Below are 21,733 nucleotides of genomic sequence, written 5' to 3' on the forward strand. Positions count from 1 at the left end.
AAAACGGGTATGTGCAATCTATGCCTCGAAGAGAAATTGGCAATCCTTAATAATAAAAAAGCCGATCCAAACAGATCGTTAAACAAACGGACTGAATTCATAAGCAAATGTCGACATGGCAACACTGCCAGGAAGAAGAAAAAACCTCCGTAGTTTGTAGTCATTCGCCTGATGATCGTTTAGCAACGTGAAACACAGTGTAGCGAGTCCAATACATACTGTATTGATATACGTGTAATAAATAAATAAATAAATAAATAAATAAAGCTGGTGATGTGATTTGTGATGATCATTGATTTATTATTACTTACTTTATATTCACTTACTTTACTTACTTGCTTGCTTATTTACTTTTTCACTTTTTTACTTTTTTACTTTTTTACTTTTTTATTTTTTTACTTTTTTACTTTTTTACTTTTTTTACTTATTTACTTTTTTATTTTTTACTGACTGACTGACTGACTGACTTACTCACTTACTTTTACTTATTTGCTTACTTACTTATTTATTTACTTACTTAATAACTTACTTACTTACTTACTTACTTACTTACTTAGGGCCTACTTACTTACTTACTTACTTACTTACTTACTTACTTACTTACTTACTTATATGCCTGCTTATACCTGTATTATCTTTCTACCTATAATTATGTACCTGTTGCTTGCATTTCCTTTCTTCTACTAAACATTTGCATGCATTGTGATATATTTAAAGTGCATAATTCCACACGTCAAGCTAGCCGCCGCGCCACTATCATAAACAGAGGCTTGCTATGCTTACCGTTGCAACAGCCTCATAATCGTTTTGTCAGTTACATAAGACACAAGAAAGAAAAGTCACGCAATATTCTTTTTGTGAGTTTATTGAGATTATTGTTTCCCATACCCACGTCACGTCCAGGTAGATGTATGGGAATTGTATGGACTTGTGCACAAATGTGTGCCTGTGTGGAAAATATAGCATACACTAGTAGATGGTGTTGATTTACAAATGACAAGATATTTACAGGCTTTGCATAGTGAGTAGGGTACGCTTCCCAGCAATTTATTGACGTTTTATAAGGGTAAAAAACGACGCTTTAATTACGTTAGGCCTACCGATGAAAAACATTTTAACATAATGTTATTAAAGAGTTGATAACACATTCTGTAAAAATGTTTGCCAAAAAGTTATTACAATAACATTTTGACATTATATTAAAAATGTTCTGTAGTGTTTTTGTTTTTGTTTTTGTTTGTTTTCATTTAAAACAATTCAAAAACTGTTCATGATCTTTATTATGCGACATTTAAATTTTATTAAAACGTTCTGAATAAAACCCAAACGTTTTTGTAACACGTTTATAACGTTTTAACAATTTTTTTTTAATGTAAGTAAATACAATTTCACTGATAGTGTGTATATTATATTATTAATTAGTAATGAATGAATGAATTAACTAACTAATGAATGAATGAATGAATTAATGAATGAATTAATCAATTAATTAATTTTAAAAATGATTTATGAATTAACTAATCAATTAATTAATTCATTGATTTATTTTTTATCTTTTTCTAAAGCTGTACTTCTAAATTTGTACTTTTTATTTATTTATTTATTTATTTATTTATTTGTTATTATTATTATTATTATTATTATTATTATTATTATTATTATTATTATTATTATTATTATTATTATTAATATTATTATTATTATTATTATTATTATCATTATTATTATTATTATTATTATTATTATTATTATTATTATTATTATTATTAGTGTTATTATAATTATTATTATTATTATTAGTAGTAGTAGTAGTAGTAGTAGTAGTAGTAGTAGTAGTAGTAGTAGTAGTAGTAGTAGTAGTAGTAGTAGTAGTAGTAGTAGTAATAGTAGTAATAGTAGTAGTAGTAGTATTGTATTATAATAATAATAATTATTATTATTATTATTATTAGTGTTATCAATAGTGTTATTTATTATTATTATTATTCAAATGATAATTAACATAAAATGGGAATGGGTATAACTAAGTTGATCAAAAAATTAATGGCCACAAGTCCCCACAAAGAATATCATACATAAAGTATAGTTACATAACGTATTGTTTTATCAACCGTGAATGATGGCGTCGCCTTATATAAGTATGACCCACGTATTGAACCAAGGTTCTGAATTATGTCAATTAACCATCAAACCGTTAAACGATTTTATTGATATGATTATAGATTTCACCCCTTACCTTGTAAAAATGTATTATATATCGATAATATGGAAGAAAATGAAGTTGTGGGGCAAAAGCAAATATGAATAAAACTAATCAATAAAATTGTATTATACAGTTTAAATGTGCATAGAGAGTTCAAAATGTTAAGACAGCAAATTGTGTGACTACAAATATTCGAAGAACACTTTAATGCATTATCAAAAAAGAATTCAATAATCATGAGACTTCATATGTAATCTTAACACTTATGTTTAAAAGGATATAAAGCATACATATAACGGGGCTATATAGGTTTTTAATATCATGCTTACCTAGAGTGGCAAGTTTTCCGTGATAGAAAACGCCAAATTCCGCGATTTGCCGTGGATGGTTTTAAATACTAAATTCCGTGATTTTCCGTGATGTATAATTCCAATTCCGGGTTCACATTCCGTGATTTAAATCACATTTCACAAATCAACATTAAATATAAGCGTATGTCTACTCTATATGTCTAATTGTTTTAAGGTTAATATCTTTGAAGACGGACTTCAAATTTCATTATTTTTACCTCGCATTCTTATTATTTGTTCTTCATTTTTATAGGAAAAACACGTTTTCCGCGAATTTCCGTTTTTTCGTAAATTTCGTGGATTTTTCCGTGACGCGGAAAACTTGCCACTTTATGCTTACCGTTGCAACAGCATCATTAAGTTTTGGTGCGTTTTTTATTTTTTTCAGTTACATCTCAAACAACACAGGTGATATAACTCTGATTTAAGCGGGGTATTTACACAGACAGAAAGCAGAAGCAAAACAGTCACAAAACAGGAGTAAACAAACAAGACAAGAGGTATAGCCTGTGGAGTTTAACAAAAAAGAACCAAGACCCAGTAGGCAATTTAATACTTGATACACTATAATATATATTTTAATTTGAACCACTTTTGCCATAATACATCAAGTTACCACTGGGTGCTTTATTTTTGTTATTATGGTCTATTGCTACATCGTCCGTGTGCGTTCCTGTCCTTAATATGTACCGTAGCTTTAACAAAACCGAAACACTCTGATACGCTAACAATATCCCTCAACTCTCCTCAGGCCAACCCTAAACAAACATGATAAATTCTGGTCCTAATGTAAATGGTATGAAATGGCATTAGATATAGCTTCAACACTAAATTGATTTATGCCAACAATTTTGTGAAGCAAAACCGATAATTGATCAATACTATTGCATCGCCTAAGCTCGTATGTTATTGTGTAAGTGACTGTTTCTTTCTTTAAGCATTTTTACGACTTTAAGATTCTCCAATATTGCATCAATTTGCAAGTAACACTTTCTAAATAGAGTCTGTACTGTATGTGTGGTGTGTATTGTGTACTAAAATGTCACAGACGACAAGCATGACAATAGTGTGCTTAAAATATCGAAATATCAAAAGTTGCAGAACTTACATTCTGCACTCGTTTTAATCTACATAAAAGTTATTCCATGTGAATATAAAAATGATTAAGTCGAACATGAGATTAACTTTCGAATGTTGGAAACACTAAAAGAATAGTTCAATGCCATTAGCACTATATATTTAGAGAAAATTTAGAGAAAATGTGGAAAATTGTGATTTGATTCATATGCATGTATCCCACTATGATGTCATAAGGGCATAGACAGGTGCAATAGTAAGTAACGTAACCCACATGTTTGTTAGAAATCGAACTAGAGGCCTAGATCATCGGCATATTTAACTTTAAAACTTAAAAAAAGGGTATACTTGCTCTAAAAATATAAATGGTCCAAATATTAAACTGTACCTTACGGCAGGTGAAGGGGCAACCCCGGCCATAGTCCCAACCTGCCTCGAAATTGTCAAATCAATAAAGTCAGAAAGCCAGGCTATAGTAAGGGGCGGCCTTCAAAATTGCCAACTTACTTATGTACAATGTACATGTATTTACATTTGAGCACCGCAAACACGGGATGAGTCGGCAATTACGCGACCAAAAGCGTCCAATTCTCTCAATTAAGTGTCTTAGAGGAGACTTAATCAACTTAATGTGTTATTAGTGAAATCTTTTATCTTCTGGATTGTTTTATGCAGAGTGGTTTTACCAGAAGGCTGAGTGGATTTTGTCGAGGCTACTTATTTTGGTAAGTGGAATAACGTCTCTATAAAGCTATTATAATAGGCCTACTACGAACCATTACAGAATCGACCATGCCGGTCAGTATATAGCGTTGTGTATTTAAGGTTAGCAACTATTTTAAACTGCTGCGATTTGGTAGTTCACATCAGCATCTTGCGAATAGCAGTGAGCTTTGGCAAAAATTGCATTGGTTATTTCATAGCGAGTGTGTAGAAGAATTCAAATATCACAGATATACTTTTGTAGGTCGTGGCTCTTAAGTTATGTTGTAAAGAGCACTTTTTATAAAACTTGCATAACTCATTAACAATAATTAAATCAAGCAAGTTTTCAAAGTATAAGATTTGTAGAATGGACTTTTGCAAAACTCAAAGTGTTATTTATTATATTGATTTAGATAATGAAAATCGATTGGGTGCTTCGACCAACAATACCACGTCTACCCTTAAGTTAAAGCAATGAACATTGAATGATGATATAGTGTGATTATACTTTTTAAAGTGTGAATTAACAAATTATGAGCCATGGATCTGAAATTCCAAATGCTAATATAAGAATGAGATCAACATGCACGTTAGTTTAAAAACGAGATGATTTTGTACGCCATATGGGTATCTGCAGCAACACTCTAAATGTAAAAGAGTGAATTTCCACTCTTTCAAGGAGATGAACGAAGGACAACCCGTTTTTTGAGTGGGAAACGCGAAAGAAAGTAGGCCTACATTATTTCTTTAGGCAATATTCACTTTTTGAGAGTATACAGACTACCCTTTTTCTTTAAGAGTGAACATTTTCCACTCAAAAAAGGGTTGTCATCCATTTCACTCTCCCATTTTATTTCCACTCGGTGTATATTTAGAGAGAATGTGTTCGAACCTTGGTAAATTTTCTTTGGCAAATATTACTGGTACTGAGTGATTTGTTTGATGTGGATTCTATAATTATCAGCGATAGTCCATGTATGCATGTACATGCTATGCTCAAGATGATGTTATTATGTACGCTATCATTCTAATCAGTGCATTCGGGTGTTTTTTTCTCCGATCACAATCTTGAACACCGTCTTGTATTAATGCCATACATGGGCTAATTTATTAATTAATTAATAAACAGCACTTAATATAGCGTATTTCCAGAACCTGATCACATCACTTTACAAAAATACAAAATATTATACAAAACATAATAATACCTGAAAAAAAAAAGGCCAAAAATAGCAGCAATCAGTACAGGTGAGTTTTTAGGTTACTCTTGAAACTATCTACATCGGGGGAAACTCTGATATTTAAAGGGATGTTGTTCCATAATTTGGGACCCTGTGTGCTGTACACTGACAGACCTATCATCAATTAATATGCTGCTCATGGGGACAACTAAACCCTCTCTGCTTGGGAAATAGGTCTTCTAACAATCAGACAGGTAGATTATGTTAAATCATGGAATTATGGTTAAAGGTATATTAATTTAATACTCGAGGTTATCAGTTTCTTTTGGAGGTTTATGACACAATGAACAGGATAAATTGAGATTGATAAATCTAATGTCTACAAGTTAAGGAACATCTCATTATTATAATAATATACTATTTAAGATTCAAAATTGTTACCATTTTACAATTGTAATAGTACTAATACCATGAATACTATATACCAAAAAAACAATCAACCTTTCTCTAGCTGATCATGGTGATCGGAAAAATCTACGGTTTAAACCAGCAATATAGTCAGTAATACGTTTTTGTTACATTGTTTAGTATGAAACAATTGTAACCACTCGCGGATATTTGTATTGATCACATTCAGTGTATTTACTCTATGCGACATCGTGTTGAGATTATTTGCTTTCATCCAAAATGGCTGCCAAGTGCCAACAAACGTTTGGTAGAATACAATACTGATCAATATATGTTGTCTAATCAGACCTTGAGACACAGAATAGACAGTAATTAAACTACTATATACCTGTACCTGATCAAACAGGCCGCTGGGCTGACCATTTATGGTAATGTTTGGTTTAAACCGCTGGGGCTCTGGAATGTCTTTATGGCTACTAATTTTGTACATATTTTGTTATATTCGTTCAGTTTGTCTGCCTATGTACATAGCGCTCATCATGCTTATTCCAGTGCACTTTTGTTCATTGCATTCTGTGTTGTTTTTGCATGTTAATTTATGGGACTGTGATATTGGTATTGTTTATCGAACTTTGTGTGCCTAAAGTTGATGTTTGTTATCTCGTGTTTCCTTGTTTTCCCACATTAAGTTGGTGTAGGCCTATCTTGTTCTCTTTTCAGTTGTTGGTATATTCAAGGTACCCGTTGATCCTTGATGTTTTTTGTGTCCGTCCGTCGGATTAATCATTACTTAGGCCCCTAAACAACATTAACATTTCACATTGACTATAGACACTTTGGCTAAGTTTCAGACTCAAACTCTGAAGATATAAATGATGGTTTATTCATATGAATATTGAACTTGATCAACTTATAACATGATTAATGTTCATGAGCATTTTCAGCAATTTCCGTCATTAAAAACACACTTGTTTTGATTGTTGGTTGTTATTGCTTTTGTATTTTTGCTGAAGTTCTTTTTGTATAAACGCAATGTTGCTCTTGCGTTTTAAGAGACATGGATTATGTATCTATATTATTGAATCATTGAAACAGTGAAACACAACGAAACGTTAAAACGCTGATTCCAATTTTTAAAAAAATGAAAATTATGATCAGGAACCATCATTGCTCCTTACGTGTAGAGCAACTCGACTTATATCGAGCTCTTTTATAACCACCTTAAAATAGTTTAAGATGACAGTGATAGCTTTCTTGTGTTTTTCGTCTGTGTATGTCATAAAGGAAAAAAAAACTTTTTCGAAAAGGCAGTACAATTACGTACGTGCATCCACAAAAAGACGCCCATGAACGTTGTCTTGCAAGTTCCAGACCGTCATTAACTCTTTTTTGAACCAATTGCTTGATAAAAAGAAAATAAACAGTTTCATATCAAATACAGGCATGGTAATTTCGTGCATCGTGACTTCAACACATTGTACAAGCCTACGAGGAATTCTACTCGTCAATGGGCCCAGATGCAGGCGTTAAATCTAGGCCCTCTCATTTCCCAGTAAGCTTAGAATAAAACGTGTCTATTTAATGTACGGTATGCTTTCAGTAGAAAAAGTACTTAATTGGTTCTGTGGTTTTTGATATAAAAATGAAAACAAAATACGTACATAGCAAGAGATAAGTAAATGCATTATAATCATGAGGGATATTCCCTTATAATCACACCAACACGTATTTTGTCTATAGTACAAAATTAATAATAGCGTAAGAGAAACCGGGCGAAGAAAGTGTACGGAAAGTAGCCCTATACCATAGCCTCCTTATATAGGCCAACTAAAACTAATTGCTTGGTTTTCATTCAAAGAATTTTCATGAATTGATAATGGATGGATGTGCTGTGCTTAATGTAAAATTAGCGTTGTTAGCAGTTTTCATAATTCTCCAATAATGCTCGAGGAAAAGGAAGAGGCACTCCCCCTTTTTATGTGAAATTCTGAGAGAGAGAGTACTACAAAAAGACGGAAGTGATCCTTGTTCTCTATTATAAATCAAGTACGGAAATAATTGCAATTTTTAATATTGAAAAAAGTAAAAAATAAAAAATAAAATAAAATAAAATAAAATAAAATAAAATAAAATAAAATAAAAAATAAAATAAAATAAAAGAAAAGAAAAGAAAAGAAAAGAAAAGAAAAGAAAAGAAAAGAAAAGAAAAGAAAAGAAAAGAAAAGAAAAGAAAAGAAAAGAAAAGAAAAGAAAAGAAAAGGACCAGTATAATGCTCTTTTTCTTGTGCCAGTTTAGTGATTTGAAGAAACCCTTATCAATTTGAAGGAAACTGGTGCAATTTTGGTAATTTTATGTGATGCTGATGGTCGCATCAGAAATGGTTATACCCGACTTAGAAAATGGTCATTCACTACAATCTAAAACGTAAAGTCAGGACATTTTCACTTTCAGTTATCCTGATTCATGACTCTGCCATGAATGTGTTAACTTATTACAGACACTATCCTTGATTAAAGAACAATCATAAACTAAATTTCGCAAAAATGATGCATTTCACATTTTAGGTCGTTTTCATATCTCTTGCATGCTATGGTAGCTACTATAAAAATGCTAAGAATAAGATTTTTGATGATTTTTCAGATTTTCTGATTTTGGGAATCATGATAGTATACCTTTGAAATTTGGGATTGCGTTGGGTTCGTACGAAGCCTAGTATTCCAGTGGCACCAACAATTTTGAACTATGTTCAACATGTGCATTGTGGGTTATTGAACTATGCAATGAGGGTTGATGCTAATTGAAGCAAAGTGATTGGAATATAAATGAGATGCAGACCAAAACAATTACATGGAGGCATCTCAATGTAGAAAATCTAGCCCCAGGGGTTGCGATGGGAATGAATCCCACGTTAGCGGATAAAAAGCGCCGAAGTCACGCCGCGTACATGTACAATAAGTCCGCCCATCCTCTAAGTAGACGGTGCCTGTATATTATAATATAAACAGATACATCCCTTTACTAATATACTTAAATTGGAAGCAAAAAAAAAGTAAATGTCTAAAAACTTAAAACAAAGTACAAATGATAGATGTGGCATTTAAGAAAGTATACCACCATATGCGAATTAGGGTAAGGGGTTAGGGGTTAGAGGTTAGGGTTAGGGGTTATGTTGGGTGTCCCCTGTAGACGACAAGTTTCAATTTCAGATTTGTACATTTTTATGACTACATTTGGAGTACAAACAAGCCTAGTATTGGTTCAGTGGCTCTTGATATTTTGAGAAAATATCTCAAAACTTGGTATGTTGAAGCCTATGGCTAGCACGCAGAGCATAAACAAATAAGCCCCTACTGTGTATAAGCGGGAGGGAAGTGCATTTACCATTCTAATATCTGTGGTATACGTCATATACTATTATAGCCTACATTGTAACATAAAAGATAGCGATTATACCGTTGAAGAAGGAGATTCTTCCATGGTTATACCATGATTGCATGTTAGATCGTTGTACATCGGTGCCTTCGTAAATTAGTGACCATGAACCAATGAATACTTGGTAATCTGTTATATACTTTTTTTGCTGCTGAAAACATACCGTACGTTAAAAAACGCAGAGTTAATAATTCTAATTTTACTGAGGAAATGAGAGGGATAAGATTTAACACCAGGATCTGTGACCTTTGACAAGTAAAATTCCTCATAGTCTTGTAGAATGTGATGAAGTCACGGCGCACCAAATTACCATGCCTATATTTCATAAGAAACGGGTTGTTTTATCGTGCAATTGGTTTAAAAAAAAGTTAATGATAAAGTGACAACCCGGAACTGGCAAGACAACGTTTTGTATGAGTATTTCTTACGGCGGTTCTCGGCTTTCGCGGTTATCGGTATACGTGGTTTACTTGAATGAATTCGACAATGTGTGCACGATGCATAGAAGTGGTGGCGGGTATGCGTAATATGGTGTTATGTTGATTGTGTTCATTATATAAATATTTAGGGTTCCTGGACAGGTTTTGACATTGTCAGATGAATTTTTGACTTGTTTAAATGAATGCGTCTTAGTTTCCGAAATTCTTGTAGGCCTACAGGGCGAAAAAGAACATGATTTAATACAGTGTGTCTGTTTTTTTCAACGACCATTTTATAGAATATATTATTATTATTATTAAAGCAATACAATAACTTAAAAAAAATACATGTCATTTGTTTTTCTCACTGTAGCGCTTTGCTATAAAGAAAACACAGTGCACTCGACTTTCATTTAATACCGTTGTAACCAAACAGTAACACAAGTAAATAAATCCCGCTGTGGACGAATTGAATTTTACGTTCTGTTTGACTTAGGCCTATATGATAGAATCGGTAGAGCGCATGCATAGCGTGAAGTATTACATACTAAACTTACAACGTCTCATTTTCATGTTTAAATACATCATTGCATAATTAAAAACCGAACATTTTTCATATAAATAAAGAAGTGTTCATTTAATACTCTGAACGTAATGAATGCACACAGTCAACACATAATAAAGGAACATGAAATGTGACAGTCATGTATATGGTTTGTGGGTTTTTGTCAGAAATAATTCCCAGTAACACTTTATCGGATGTAACATAGAAAGGATTACAAGAAATTCAAATTGACACCTCACTTCGGTTTCATGCTGTTTGATATAATGCGTTATTGAAAATAACCTTCTGTTTTGTCATCGAGCTATATAACTGTATAATACCTACACTGTTAGAAATGTTCCGTAAATTTTACGGTAAAATACCTGGCAGTTATATTGCCAACCTTTTCCCGTAAAAACGATGATTTAACAAGTACTTTACCGTAACAATAGCATATTTACGATATATTGCGTAAAATATACGGTATGCGGTATAATGTACGGCAAAATGTCCGTATTTTTTACGGTAAAATACCTGACAGTTTTATTGCCAAGGTTTTCTCGTTAAAATTACAGTAGCGTCAAGACAAATACGGCTATTTCCTATTTGAAAAATGTGGACGATGCAACACATTACAAAATAATCAAATTTAACAGTACTAGCATGCCTATTTGTAGAGAAATAGTAATTCAGTTTAAATTACCGGAAAAATTTTACGGTTTGTGCCGTAAAAAACGGTGATTTCTAAGTGTAGATACCGCAAATTGTAAGTGTTATTACAGACTTCCTTTAAATTGGGCTACTCTAGTTGAAATCTGTACACCTCATGAAAGACGTAATCTTAAATACAACACAGCACAGGCAGTCATGGCAGTGTGCATTTCAAACGATGTTACCTGAATGGGTGACTGTCTTCCATACGGGGAGTATGGATTTCAATTGGAATAGCCCAGAACAATTAATATGATCATTGTGGCAGAGATTCCTTATTTTACAAAGAAAATTTAACGGCCGTTGAACCGGGATTACCTTCAAAAAACCTATTAATGTAAATTACTTTGTCTATACACCCAACCTCTTGAAATTCTCATCTCACGTCTTTGGTAAAAAAAATGGAATTTTCAATATCTTTGCTATACATTTGATACAAATATTCCTTTTTCAATCCCCATTATAACCTTAGGCGACAACATCGCACTCTATCAAAATTTTAATAATCTTCCTCGACTACTAAACATGCTAAATGTGTAGTTTGAAGTATAGCTGAGAATCACGTTCTCCCATAATGCATTATTTTATAACCGTCGCATAATCTGTTATTTAGCCAAATTGAGACAATTCACCATTTCGGTAAATCCCATAAGCCTTTGCGGTTAGACCTGTGATGCCGCGGATGCCGTCACGCCAATGCGCACATGGTTACTACGTACTTTGCGGCTTTGAAATTCGCAGTCATGGCATTTATAGTATACTTAAAAGTATACTATACATGTTATTGTTAAAACAGAAAAAATAACTTAGACAAATCATGAAAATCGAATTGTATGCATTTTTTTAAGAGAATGGGGTGGGGTGCTACGATATAACATCCTCTGCAAATGTTAAGACTGAAAGTGTATACAATGCTTTATTTAACCTGCTGTTTGAATTCTAGTCCGGATATTTTTTTAGTTTAATTGTATCAAAAACTACAAGATTCGAAACTTTCTTATAGCTTTTGCAAAGCATAGAATATGATTAATAATAATCCCGGGTCAAACTCCTCATACACTTGTATGTTAACTTACAAGACAAATAGTTGCATTTTGCAGCAGCTTTAAGAAAATTGTTATTTGAATAGTAATTATCTGTTAAAGACGTTAACAGGGGATTCAATTTCATTATATTAATTAGTAATGGTAGCTGGTCTGTATTAACGGACATGCTGTCTCCATGCAACATCATGCTACTGGAATGCGGGCATCTTTCTTGGACTTCTGTATAACCTGCTGATTTATCTGTGTTGGAGCCGGAGCTACCCAGTAGTTACCATAACTGTGGTAAATACCGCGAAGGAACTGTGAGGCAATCTATTGAAATAGTATGTATTGAATATGTACTTCGGTTTCGTGAAAATGAAACACGCCTTTTACTAGATGTTTGCAGACAATGCAACTATAATTTTACGGAAGTAAAGACAGATCTTTCACATGAAATGATATAATGTTTATGCACCAACATACCCCGGAATGTCTATTGAAATAATGTAAGAGTAAGGGACGAAATCAAAACTCGACCGTCGTTTCCGGACGGTTCCGTCTGGTTGGAGCTGGTTTTTATTGGAAACCTCGGCCTTTCTCGTACGAAACTAAGCAATTGGTACTTACATCCGAACATCTACTTTTTATTGTTCCGAGGTCATTTACAGAGGATGATTTAAGGAAGCCCCATCATGCACTGTAAAAGTGTTATCACTAGAGTTTCAACTGCCACTTTACTTTTCAAATCCCATTGAACTCTGTGCAAAAGATGTTGTTTTAGAATTGCCCGTGTGTCATTATTACTTGGTCGATTTCAGATCTAAAGTGATGTATGCATGAAGGATAATTCACACCTTCTGTAGATAACATAAAATGTGAAATCGACCAACCTTTTGAAGGTGTTTTTATTGTAAATATATCTGTCAAAATTCAAATTTCACCATGCACGTGTGTATGCAGTGAGCGGGCAGTGGTGTCATGTTAACTCACACAGCTGTGCTAACCGCAAGACTGGCTGGGAAGTGCTTAAATCATCCTCTGGGTCATTTACGACCGCCGGTGCATGGGCATTGAAACTATAAATCTTTTGGACGCACTGCGCACGAATCGCGGGAAATAATATTTACGCTGTAAATATTTTCACGGACCTCAAATCTGACTTGACATAGTGGTCAGCGACAACCTCTAAAGTGTGTTGAGGCTTGTGGATCATGTCTAAACGTTTTTATTGTTCTAAATAATGTAACGCAATACAACCGCCGGTACCCGGCGATCAAGCGGTGGTGGAGTTTTGATTTCATCCCTAAACGCATTTTAATAACATTGTTGATGCTGTTTCATTATTATTACTATTTGGTATGTTTTACCAATTGTTCACACCTTAATGGCACAAACTCTAAAAATTTTAATTAATTTTAACACCCAAAGGCTGATCTTGAATTATACATAGGTTTCTCAAGCTGCATACACACACAGATGAATGCAAATATTAGCAGATTAACGGACAAAAAGCTATTTACACATCAAGAAAAAGAGCAAGAAAAAACGGTAGAAAGGGAACAAATGGAGGAGGAGAAGAAGAAGAAGAAAAAATACACTTCTTGTGTAAACAAAAAGGATGACGATGACAAAAAATTTGCCATAGGCAATAACACATTATAAGCAAACTTGTTACATAATAGACGGTTATTTGGCAAATAAATGTACAAGCTTACGAGTTGCTATTGTGATCAATGTTAAAAGAGGGTCGTTGGTAAAGACGTAGGAACTACCGGTTTTTCATACTTATATAAAACAGACCGTCTAAAAGCCAGATTTCAGCAAACCCATTTTAACATGTTATCATTGTTTACTATTTTAACAAACGAAGCCTAATACAATACCGTAAAACCCCGTCTACAAGGATATACCTAAGAAACGCCCTCAATAAAATTGGTTGCTTGTTGTATTTGGAGTTTGAGCAAATATATACTGGCACTGGGTGGCTATGCATTCCATCTAAGTATGTTGTAACACCAATCAATTGTATTGACATAATAACGACTGTTCGTATATCAGGATCGTATAGCTCAATTGATAGAGCGTCAGACTTTTGAACTGAAGACATGCTGAAGAGAGCATGGTCCGGGCACCGGATCCGTTTTTTCATTCTCGTTTAATTTTAACTTTTGACATGTTCTTTTATCTTTCTTCAAATCTACCTTTCTACTTTTAATTTTAGGTGTGTTTTTTTTTTTTTTTTAGTTTTTTATAGTTTTTTTAGTAATTTTGTGGTTTTATAGAAACTAGTAAAAGCATTTATTCTAAATAATAGCGAAACCCACGGTTAGACAGATGTGTTGTAACTACTTGTCTGTCCTCGTCTTTGCAATAAAAACCTATGTTGCACCTTTGTGCCATCCCAATTCTTGAGGAATGGTAGGTAGGGTGCGTTTTTGGCTTAAGCACGATTTTGTTTCTACTTGAAATGAAATCAAAATAAATATTGTTCTGTTGCCACAATTGCAGTTTTTTCAATAAAAAAAATAGATGAGGAATAATAATTATTCCATATTTGAATCTATTGTCCCATCAAGAATAGAGTGTCTTCAAAAACTTCAATCAATTCATCTGACAAAGGAAACTATTCTGGTCATTCAATTTTGTTTCGCTTGCACCTGTTATATCACAGGCGTTGGTAGAGAAGGCACACTTCTCTTGTCTTCACCGAAGTAGTGATGTAAACACTAACATGATTAATTACCATAGCTAGCAATGGACATACACTATTTTTGTTCCACTTGAACCCATACTATAGGCTATTCGCTGTCGATGTGACGTAATTAATCGGATTAACTACCATAGCAATTGATGAATACAATTTCGAATATATAGCCCTGCACTTCATCGTTCACGTGGCACCTATGCATTAAACCATAGTTGTCAAAGAAATGCTAATCACTCGCCATGTAAGATTAGTATTTATGAAAAGAGTGGTATTCAATCTATGTTTGGTGACATACGCGGGTGATTAGTGCAATCTGCTTGATGGTAGTTATTGCGATTATTACGTCACTTCGACAGCGAATTGTAGTAGGCCTATAGACGAATCCAACAAGCCAAGTGATGGTCAGAATTTATTCGGCCATTATACGCTGGTGAAGTCAGGTGGTGTATGACGTGCATTCCCTAAATTCAGTAAATTTTCATCGTCAACCGTGTAATTGAATGGGATTATTTTGACATTTTAAAACGCTTGAAATATCACAAACAAATAGGCCTATGTTGATAAATAATATAAATACAAGCTAAAACCGTTGGGGTTCGATAATGAACCCCACAAAACTAACCGAGTATATGGAAAATGCCATACGGCCGGGCGGTTTCACGAGTTGCCGGCTCGATCGTGTCATCCGCCGCCTGGGTGAAGTTGCGTAATTAATCGGATTAATTACCATAGCAATAGGTGAAAACAATTTTGAACATATCGCGCTGCGCTACAAGCAGGTTACACTCATCACCTGTACTGTGTATGTCTGCAATCATAGATTGAATACAATACTGGTCTTTTCAAAGATCTTACAGGTGCAGCATGATATGGTTCAATGAAGAGGTACCGCCTGAACGTATCAGTGTATAACGCGGTATATTCAAAAATTGTTTTCACCTATTGCTATGGTAGTTAATCCGATTATTACGTAACTTCGCCAGCGTATTGAATAAAACAGGAGGATGTGAGTTCATAAGGGCAATGTCGGGGATTATAGGTCACAATCGATGTGGAGAGATGAGAGGTCCGACCAACAGCCATAGCGAATGGTTCATGTTCAACTAATTCCAGCGGACGGTCTGTGGCTAGTAAGGAATCGTCTTTGACCACATGCGCAGATCTGTCTCGTCAGGAAGATATTTAATATCCCGAATTTATAATAGCCTATGCCTACCAGTTCCATCGTATAACCGATCTGCTAGAGAATATTTGTTACCATGTTTAATAAATTCGTATTTATCGTATAATAAAATGTAGCCAAATGTATATTATGTGTCACACGGTTTTCTGCTGAACCACTAGCAGGCTATGTTACCACATCTATGACAATGACAAAGGTGAATTTTGATGATTTTTACGATCGTCCGGATGAGCAAATCACTGAATGGGTCTTTAGTTCCCTCCTCTCCTTATCCTGCCAATATTATATGAATCAAAGAAAAATAAAGAAAAAATAAAATTAAACAAGAAAAAAAGACAAAGAAAAGAAACAATAAAAGAAAAACAATAGAATAAATTAAACTAAATATGAAAAAAAATGATCACGAAAGGAGTCTTTAGAAAATGCAAGAAAATATAAATGAAAAGTTTGAACAATATTTTGTTTATAAAAGTTTGTGTGACCGTGATGAGGCTCGAACTCACCATCTTCCGATCTAAAGAACCAAAGTCTTATGCCTTGCCAAGTGAGCTATGCTCGTGAGATGCGAAATAAAGATAAAATAATACATTGTATACCTGCTTGTGTCGGTAAATGATTTGCTCAAATTCCATAATGATATAATATTGTGGAGGGCGCTAGCGTGAAATATGCTATCATCACAGTCGCTTCTATTCCTTATAGACGGGTTTCTACGGTATGGTACCATATGCAACATATCTCCGCACAAACCTTCTGATACTAACGAGCGGGTGTAATTACCCACCAGCTATCGTGTAACACCGTATTCAAATAATCGGGCCGATATTCTATTAAGCCGGGACGGTACCCTTAAAAATATACCGGTGCTATGTATGAAAAAGCACTAATGTTTTTAATTAAAAAATATTATCCTGTGTTGCTAAATGAAACATAGGCCTATAGCTAAATCCAGACCCTTTAGTTATAGTTCTAACTGGCAATAAAAGTCAATAATTTATATCTTTACAACTTGAAGGAAAATGGACCAAAGTTTTCTTACAATGTTTGTCACAAAGTTCTAAGACTTGGCGCAAGTTTAAGCACTCAAAATCTTAAGTATAGGCTAAGAGTTGCTCATAATGTTATACTCTATGTTATTTTTGATAATTGGATATGAAAAAGTTTAGAAAGTGTGTTTTCCAAAAATTATAATGCATAACATGAAATTAGTCTTTGTACAAGTCTTTGGGCTTAATCATAGCTTACAAAAAACGCCCTAAAACGCATGTTTTTGGCTCTTATTTCACAGAATTGACCAAATATTAAAATTTAACTTTCACTGCCAGTTAGAACTAATGGATAAGGTTTAGCTATGTTTCATTTGACAAAACTGGATAATATTTTTTTTAATCCCCCAAAATTAATGCTGTACTTTCTGGAATGGGACATACTCGCGCCTCGACAAGCTTGTTCCCCGACGACGCGGCTACTATCGGCTATCGCCTATGACACCCATGAACCGATGATATTTAGTGCATAGTGAATATCCGTTGAAGTAGACTACTTACTGTAACCGCCGCCCGGGATCTGCACCTGCCGTTTTGTACATTTCATGTGCAACGAATAAAGAACCTGAAACATAACATAATATCTTAGTATGTCAACACCGTGATATTACAGAATGCATTAGCAACGCACATTACTTAAATTTTGAAATATATTGCAATCCATTGTTTGAAGTCAAGGCCTGCGTTGCAATCCCATTTATATTCAAGAAAACTAAATGATAAAATCATGTCTAGCTTTCCGGCAAGAGAAGACAAAAGTAATGAAATATGGGTCAGGATAAAAGAAAATTATCACAATGTACCACCTGCAAAGAATGATCTTATCATCTATAGTCAGCTGATAGTACTATTCTATTATATCCCACAAGCACTTTTCCTGAGCCTGTTCACAAGGACATATCACCTCATGTGGCTGTCAACGATAACAGCTCCCTGTTATACATCTGAGTGGAGTGAAACAAGCGAGATGCTGTGTCTTGCTCAAGAACACAACACGTTGGGTATGATGAGGTTCGAACCTGCAATCCCCGTGTTCCCATCACTCGATGCATAAAACGCAACGTCCTAATCCACGGTGAAAGTATAACCCTGGATTGCTGCTTTATGGGAAAAGTAATGGTCTGTATCATGCCCGGTATCATGTCTTTAGGACAACAAGTTTTGTATCATGTAATGCTTGTATCAACCGATCTATATTGAAACGTGAGCTATGAGGAAGGAAGTAAGATGAAAGTGTTCCACGGTGTATGGAAAATACAATAGATCACGACCATTGCCCGAGGGTTTGAAGTATTTATAAAACCAACCATCAGATTTTTCGCTACACTGTTACGTGCTTGTTTACTAATGGAAATTCAACAAAACACATGCATTTTGTTTTGTCTCGGTCTCAAGTTTTGATTTATACAATCATTATTATGTTGTTGTTACATGCTGGTGTTGCACAAAGATATGAGCACACCGACATCCCACATACATTCCTTCCCCTACAGCCTTCAAGATGACGCCCCCCCCCCCCCTCGCGTTTCACGCTCAGGAGCTTTTACACTGTATTTCGGGACTTGTTCTTTTGTTATGCTAACGACTTTTCCCTATTCTATGTGCTCAAGATCGTTTGTAGTGTATTCAGGGAATGTAATGCGGTGCCAGAATGATAACCCTTTAAACAGCTCCCCATTTTCAAACTCGGTGGAGTGGGACAAGAAAGGTAAAGTGTCTTTCCTCAGTACACAACATGTTAAATTGGTCCTGGCATGGTTCGTAATCACAGCCTTCTGATGTGAGTCGACTGCGCAAACCCTCGCGTTTGGGCGAATGCTCGATTACATGGCTTTATGTTTATAAATCTCTTCCATTTTTGGTGAATTGAGGACAATATATTATCCCGTCCTTTTGGGTGCACACCAGTAAATAGCCCCCATTGACTTTGTGTACAAACAGGGTCTGGGAAAACGTCATTTTCTTGACTCCAGAGCGACTCAGTTCTTCAAAACTTACCCTTTCTGCAAGTCGAAGGTCAGATGAAGACATCCATTGTAGAAATTATATACGGAGTCCAGCATTTTTTCGCAGAAAAATGCCGACTAGATCACCCCCATAGCCCACACAGCTTACGCCACCTAACGAATAGCTTGGTGTTTCTGAAATGTAACACATTTTGAAAGTTTAGCCAAATTGTCATAAAAAGTCAGATCCTGCACATTTTTCACAGACAATCTATTTCCCAGGCCTAAATGAGGATTAAATATGAATCAGGGCCTAATAGTTGGGTTTTAAGCCTTTTCTAATGTATTAAATTCCGTCGTATTGCACGTTTCCTCGTTTGAAACACTGATTTTTTTCTCCCAGGGTGTAGGAGACTTGTATTTACTGGTGTGCACTCTTTTATTCCTAATAGTAATAATGAGAACGTCGTGACATTAGAAATGTATTAAATTCGTGCCTAGATTTATATGTATTCGTAAACTTTAATATCAGAAGGACAAATTCTTAAAGTACGGATATAGATCAGTTTTTGAAAAGGTCACCCATTTTGTACAATTTCAGCAATTTAAAAAAAATGCCATATTTTTCATATTTAGAAACTTACATGATAAGAGAATAATTATGCACTTGTTTGATTGCAAAATCATGGTAAGAAAAAGCAGTTGTATAGACATAATTTGAATTTGAATGAAAAGTCACTGACACGATTTGGTGATGGGTGGTATTTATTAGCCTAGCGTAGTGCTGCTCGGAAATTAGATTTAAATGACTTGGTGAAATTCAAACATAATGTGTTCTCTTCCGCATTCTTTTTATCATTTATTTTTATGCGGTATATTACACTAATTGCCATTCGCATTAGTCGTTAATCCCTATTTTAATTTAAGCAATTATCACTCTCTAGTGAGCATTTACATAGATTACACGTAGAGAAGCTTAAATTTCAACTTTATTTGAGTTAATTTCCGCTTTTATGCATGATTTCCTTCCGAATCAGGGGATGCATAATACTCTCTCCTCTTCAATCCAGGTGAAATCCGGCTCATATTTAATGCGGATCGACGCGCGTATTTTTGAAGAACGATATCCCTTCATCAAGTTCGTGAGCAATATGATGAATGGCACAATTAAATAAAGGCAATTCTAATTACATTATTCAAATCAGTGATATATAAATATGATCGAGGTAGAATTGTGGACTTATAAAGTGTCTCATTATATGCCATGGCAAGTTGGTGTGTACTAAATATAGTTCAGTTCTTCGTGTTAAAGTTTGTCTATACAGTACACGTGATACTATATGATATATGCATTTTTTTATTTACACAATCATGCTTTCCAAAACCACATTATTTTGTAGCTCATTTCGTTTTGTACCTTGCATTACTGTTTTTATAATAGGGCCATACCTTGTATTTTGCCGGCTATACTCAATGTGGGATATGTGTAGGTATATAGCATAAACATTTTTTTAATAATGCTATTCGCCGTCGAAGCAGTGATGTAACAGGATTATTGACCATAGCGACCTGAAGTACCATCATCACCTGAATGTCTGTGCATATGTGCAATCATAGATTGAACGCTCTTTTCAAAGACACTAATCGTACAGGTGCTAGTGAGACGTACATGGAGTCTATAATGTGAAATTTCCATAGAATTGCGACCCAGGTCTTTATGCCTATTTTTTTTATTACCAATGGTGCGAAACAGAGTTACAGCGTACGTCTAGTGCCGGGCAAAACATTCAAAAATTGCTTTCACCTATCGCTATGGTAATTAATCCTGTTACATAACTACTTCGACAGCGAATAGAAACATTCGATTCATCCTCGCTTATTTACATGCGTAGTAAACTGCATTATTGACATGGCGTACTGCACTCAAGAGTTCATAATCATAATACCAAGCGTCATAAGGTTGGTAATTTAAAACTACCCATTTATTGGGTGATATATCCCTGCATTTCACTCGCACATTAAGGGACGCACCATTAGATCATTTCATTCATTCATTTCATATATATTTATTTCACAATCGTGGCCATGGGCCAAATTACAGAGAAATATTACAATTATAATTAAATACTTAGAATAGCACACAAATTTAAAACATTTATAAATACACAAGTATTGCACATGGTAATATAAATAAACATGACACATGGAAAATATATTATTACAAGGACATAAAGATATGAAATTTGCACAAATAAAATAGGCCAATTACAATGAAAAATATCACCAAAAGATTTGATTAAAAAGCACTAAAAATCAAAATTTAACCTGCCAGCAGGATAAAATCTTTATGAAAAATGTGTACATCCATAACAAAATGATGCACCCGTCGGACGCCACACGCGTCCCACCCCGCACAACAGCCAGGAACAAACACCAGACCCATCCCAAGCGGAGGCCACTCCAAATCATCCGCAAGTCACATGGCCAAGGAATGTTCTCCGTACTCCCAAACCACGTGACCAGGGACGACCCAAAGCGACATCCACCCGAGACAAGTCCGGCCTCTACTCCCAGCTACCATGCGAAATGAGACACATGTAGCAGCCGACAAGCGCACCCCTCTGACATGGATGCACACAAATTGAATTTAGATAAAAGCAAGTGGGGCATTTAATGCATGTTTAAAAGTGTGACATAAAAGGGGATGGGGCTCTGTTTGAAGCGATTCGTGTTGGCCCTGAGTTGTGTATGATCTTGAGCATTGCGCAAACTTCTGCCATGGACCGAGATTC

The 21,733-nt window shown here is 34.7% G+C and overlaps 1 protein-coding gene across 1 annotated transcript in view; it reads left to right on the top strand.

Moving 5' to 3' along the window:
* Nucleotides 1-21,733, top strand: part of LOC140146535 (prostaglandin E2 receptor EP3 subtype-like) — a 269,890-nt gene that overhangs the window by 47,328 nt on the left and 200,829 nt on the right. Inside the window, exon 2 of the mRNA XM_072168414.1 lies at nucleotides 4,306-4,355. The gene's annotated coding sequence lies outside the window, so the exon portion shown is untranslated. The remainder of the gene's footprint in view (nucleotides 1-4,305; nucleotides 4,356-21,733) is intronic.

Source organism: Amphiura filiformis, chromosome 2, assembly GCF_039555335.1.
Source record: "Amphiura filiformis chromosome 2, Afil_fr2py, whole genome shotgun sequence".
Taxonomy (NCBI): domain Eukaryota; kingdom Metazoa; phylum Echinodermata; class Ophiuroidea; order Amphilepidida; family Amphiuridae; genus Amphiura; species Amphiura filiformis.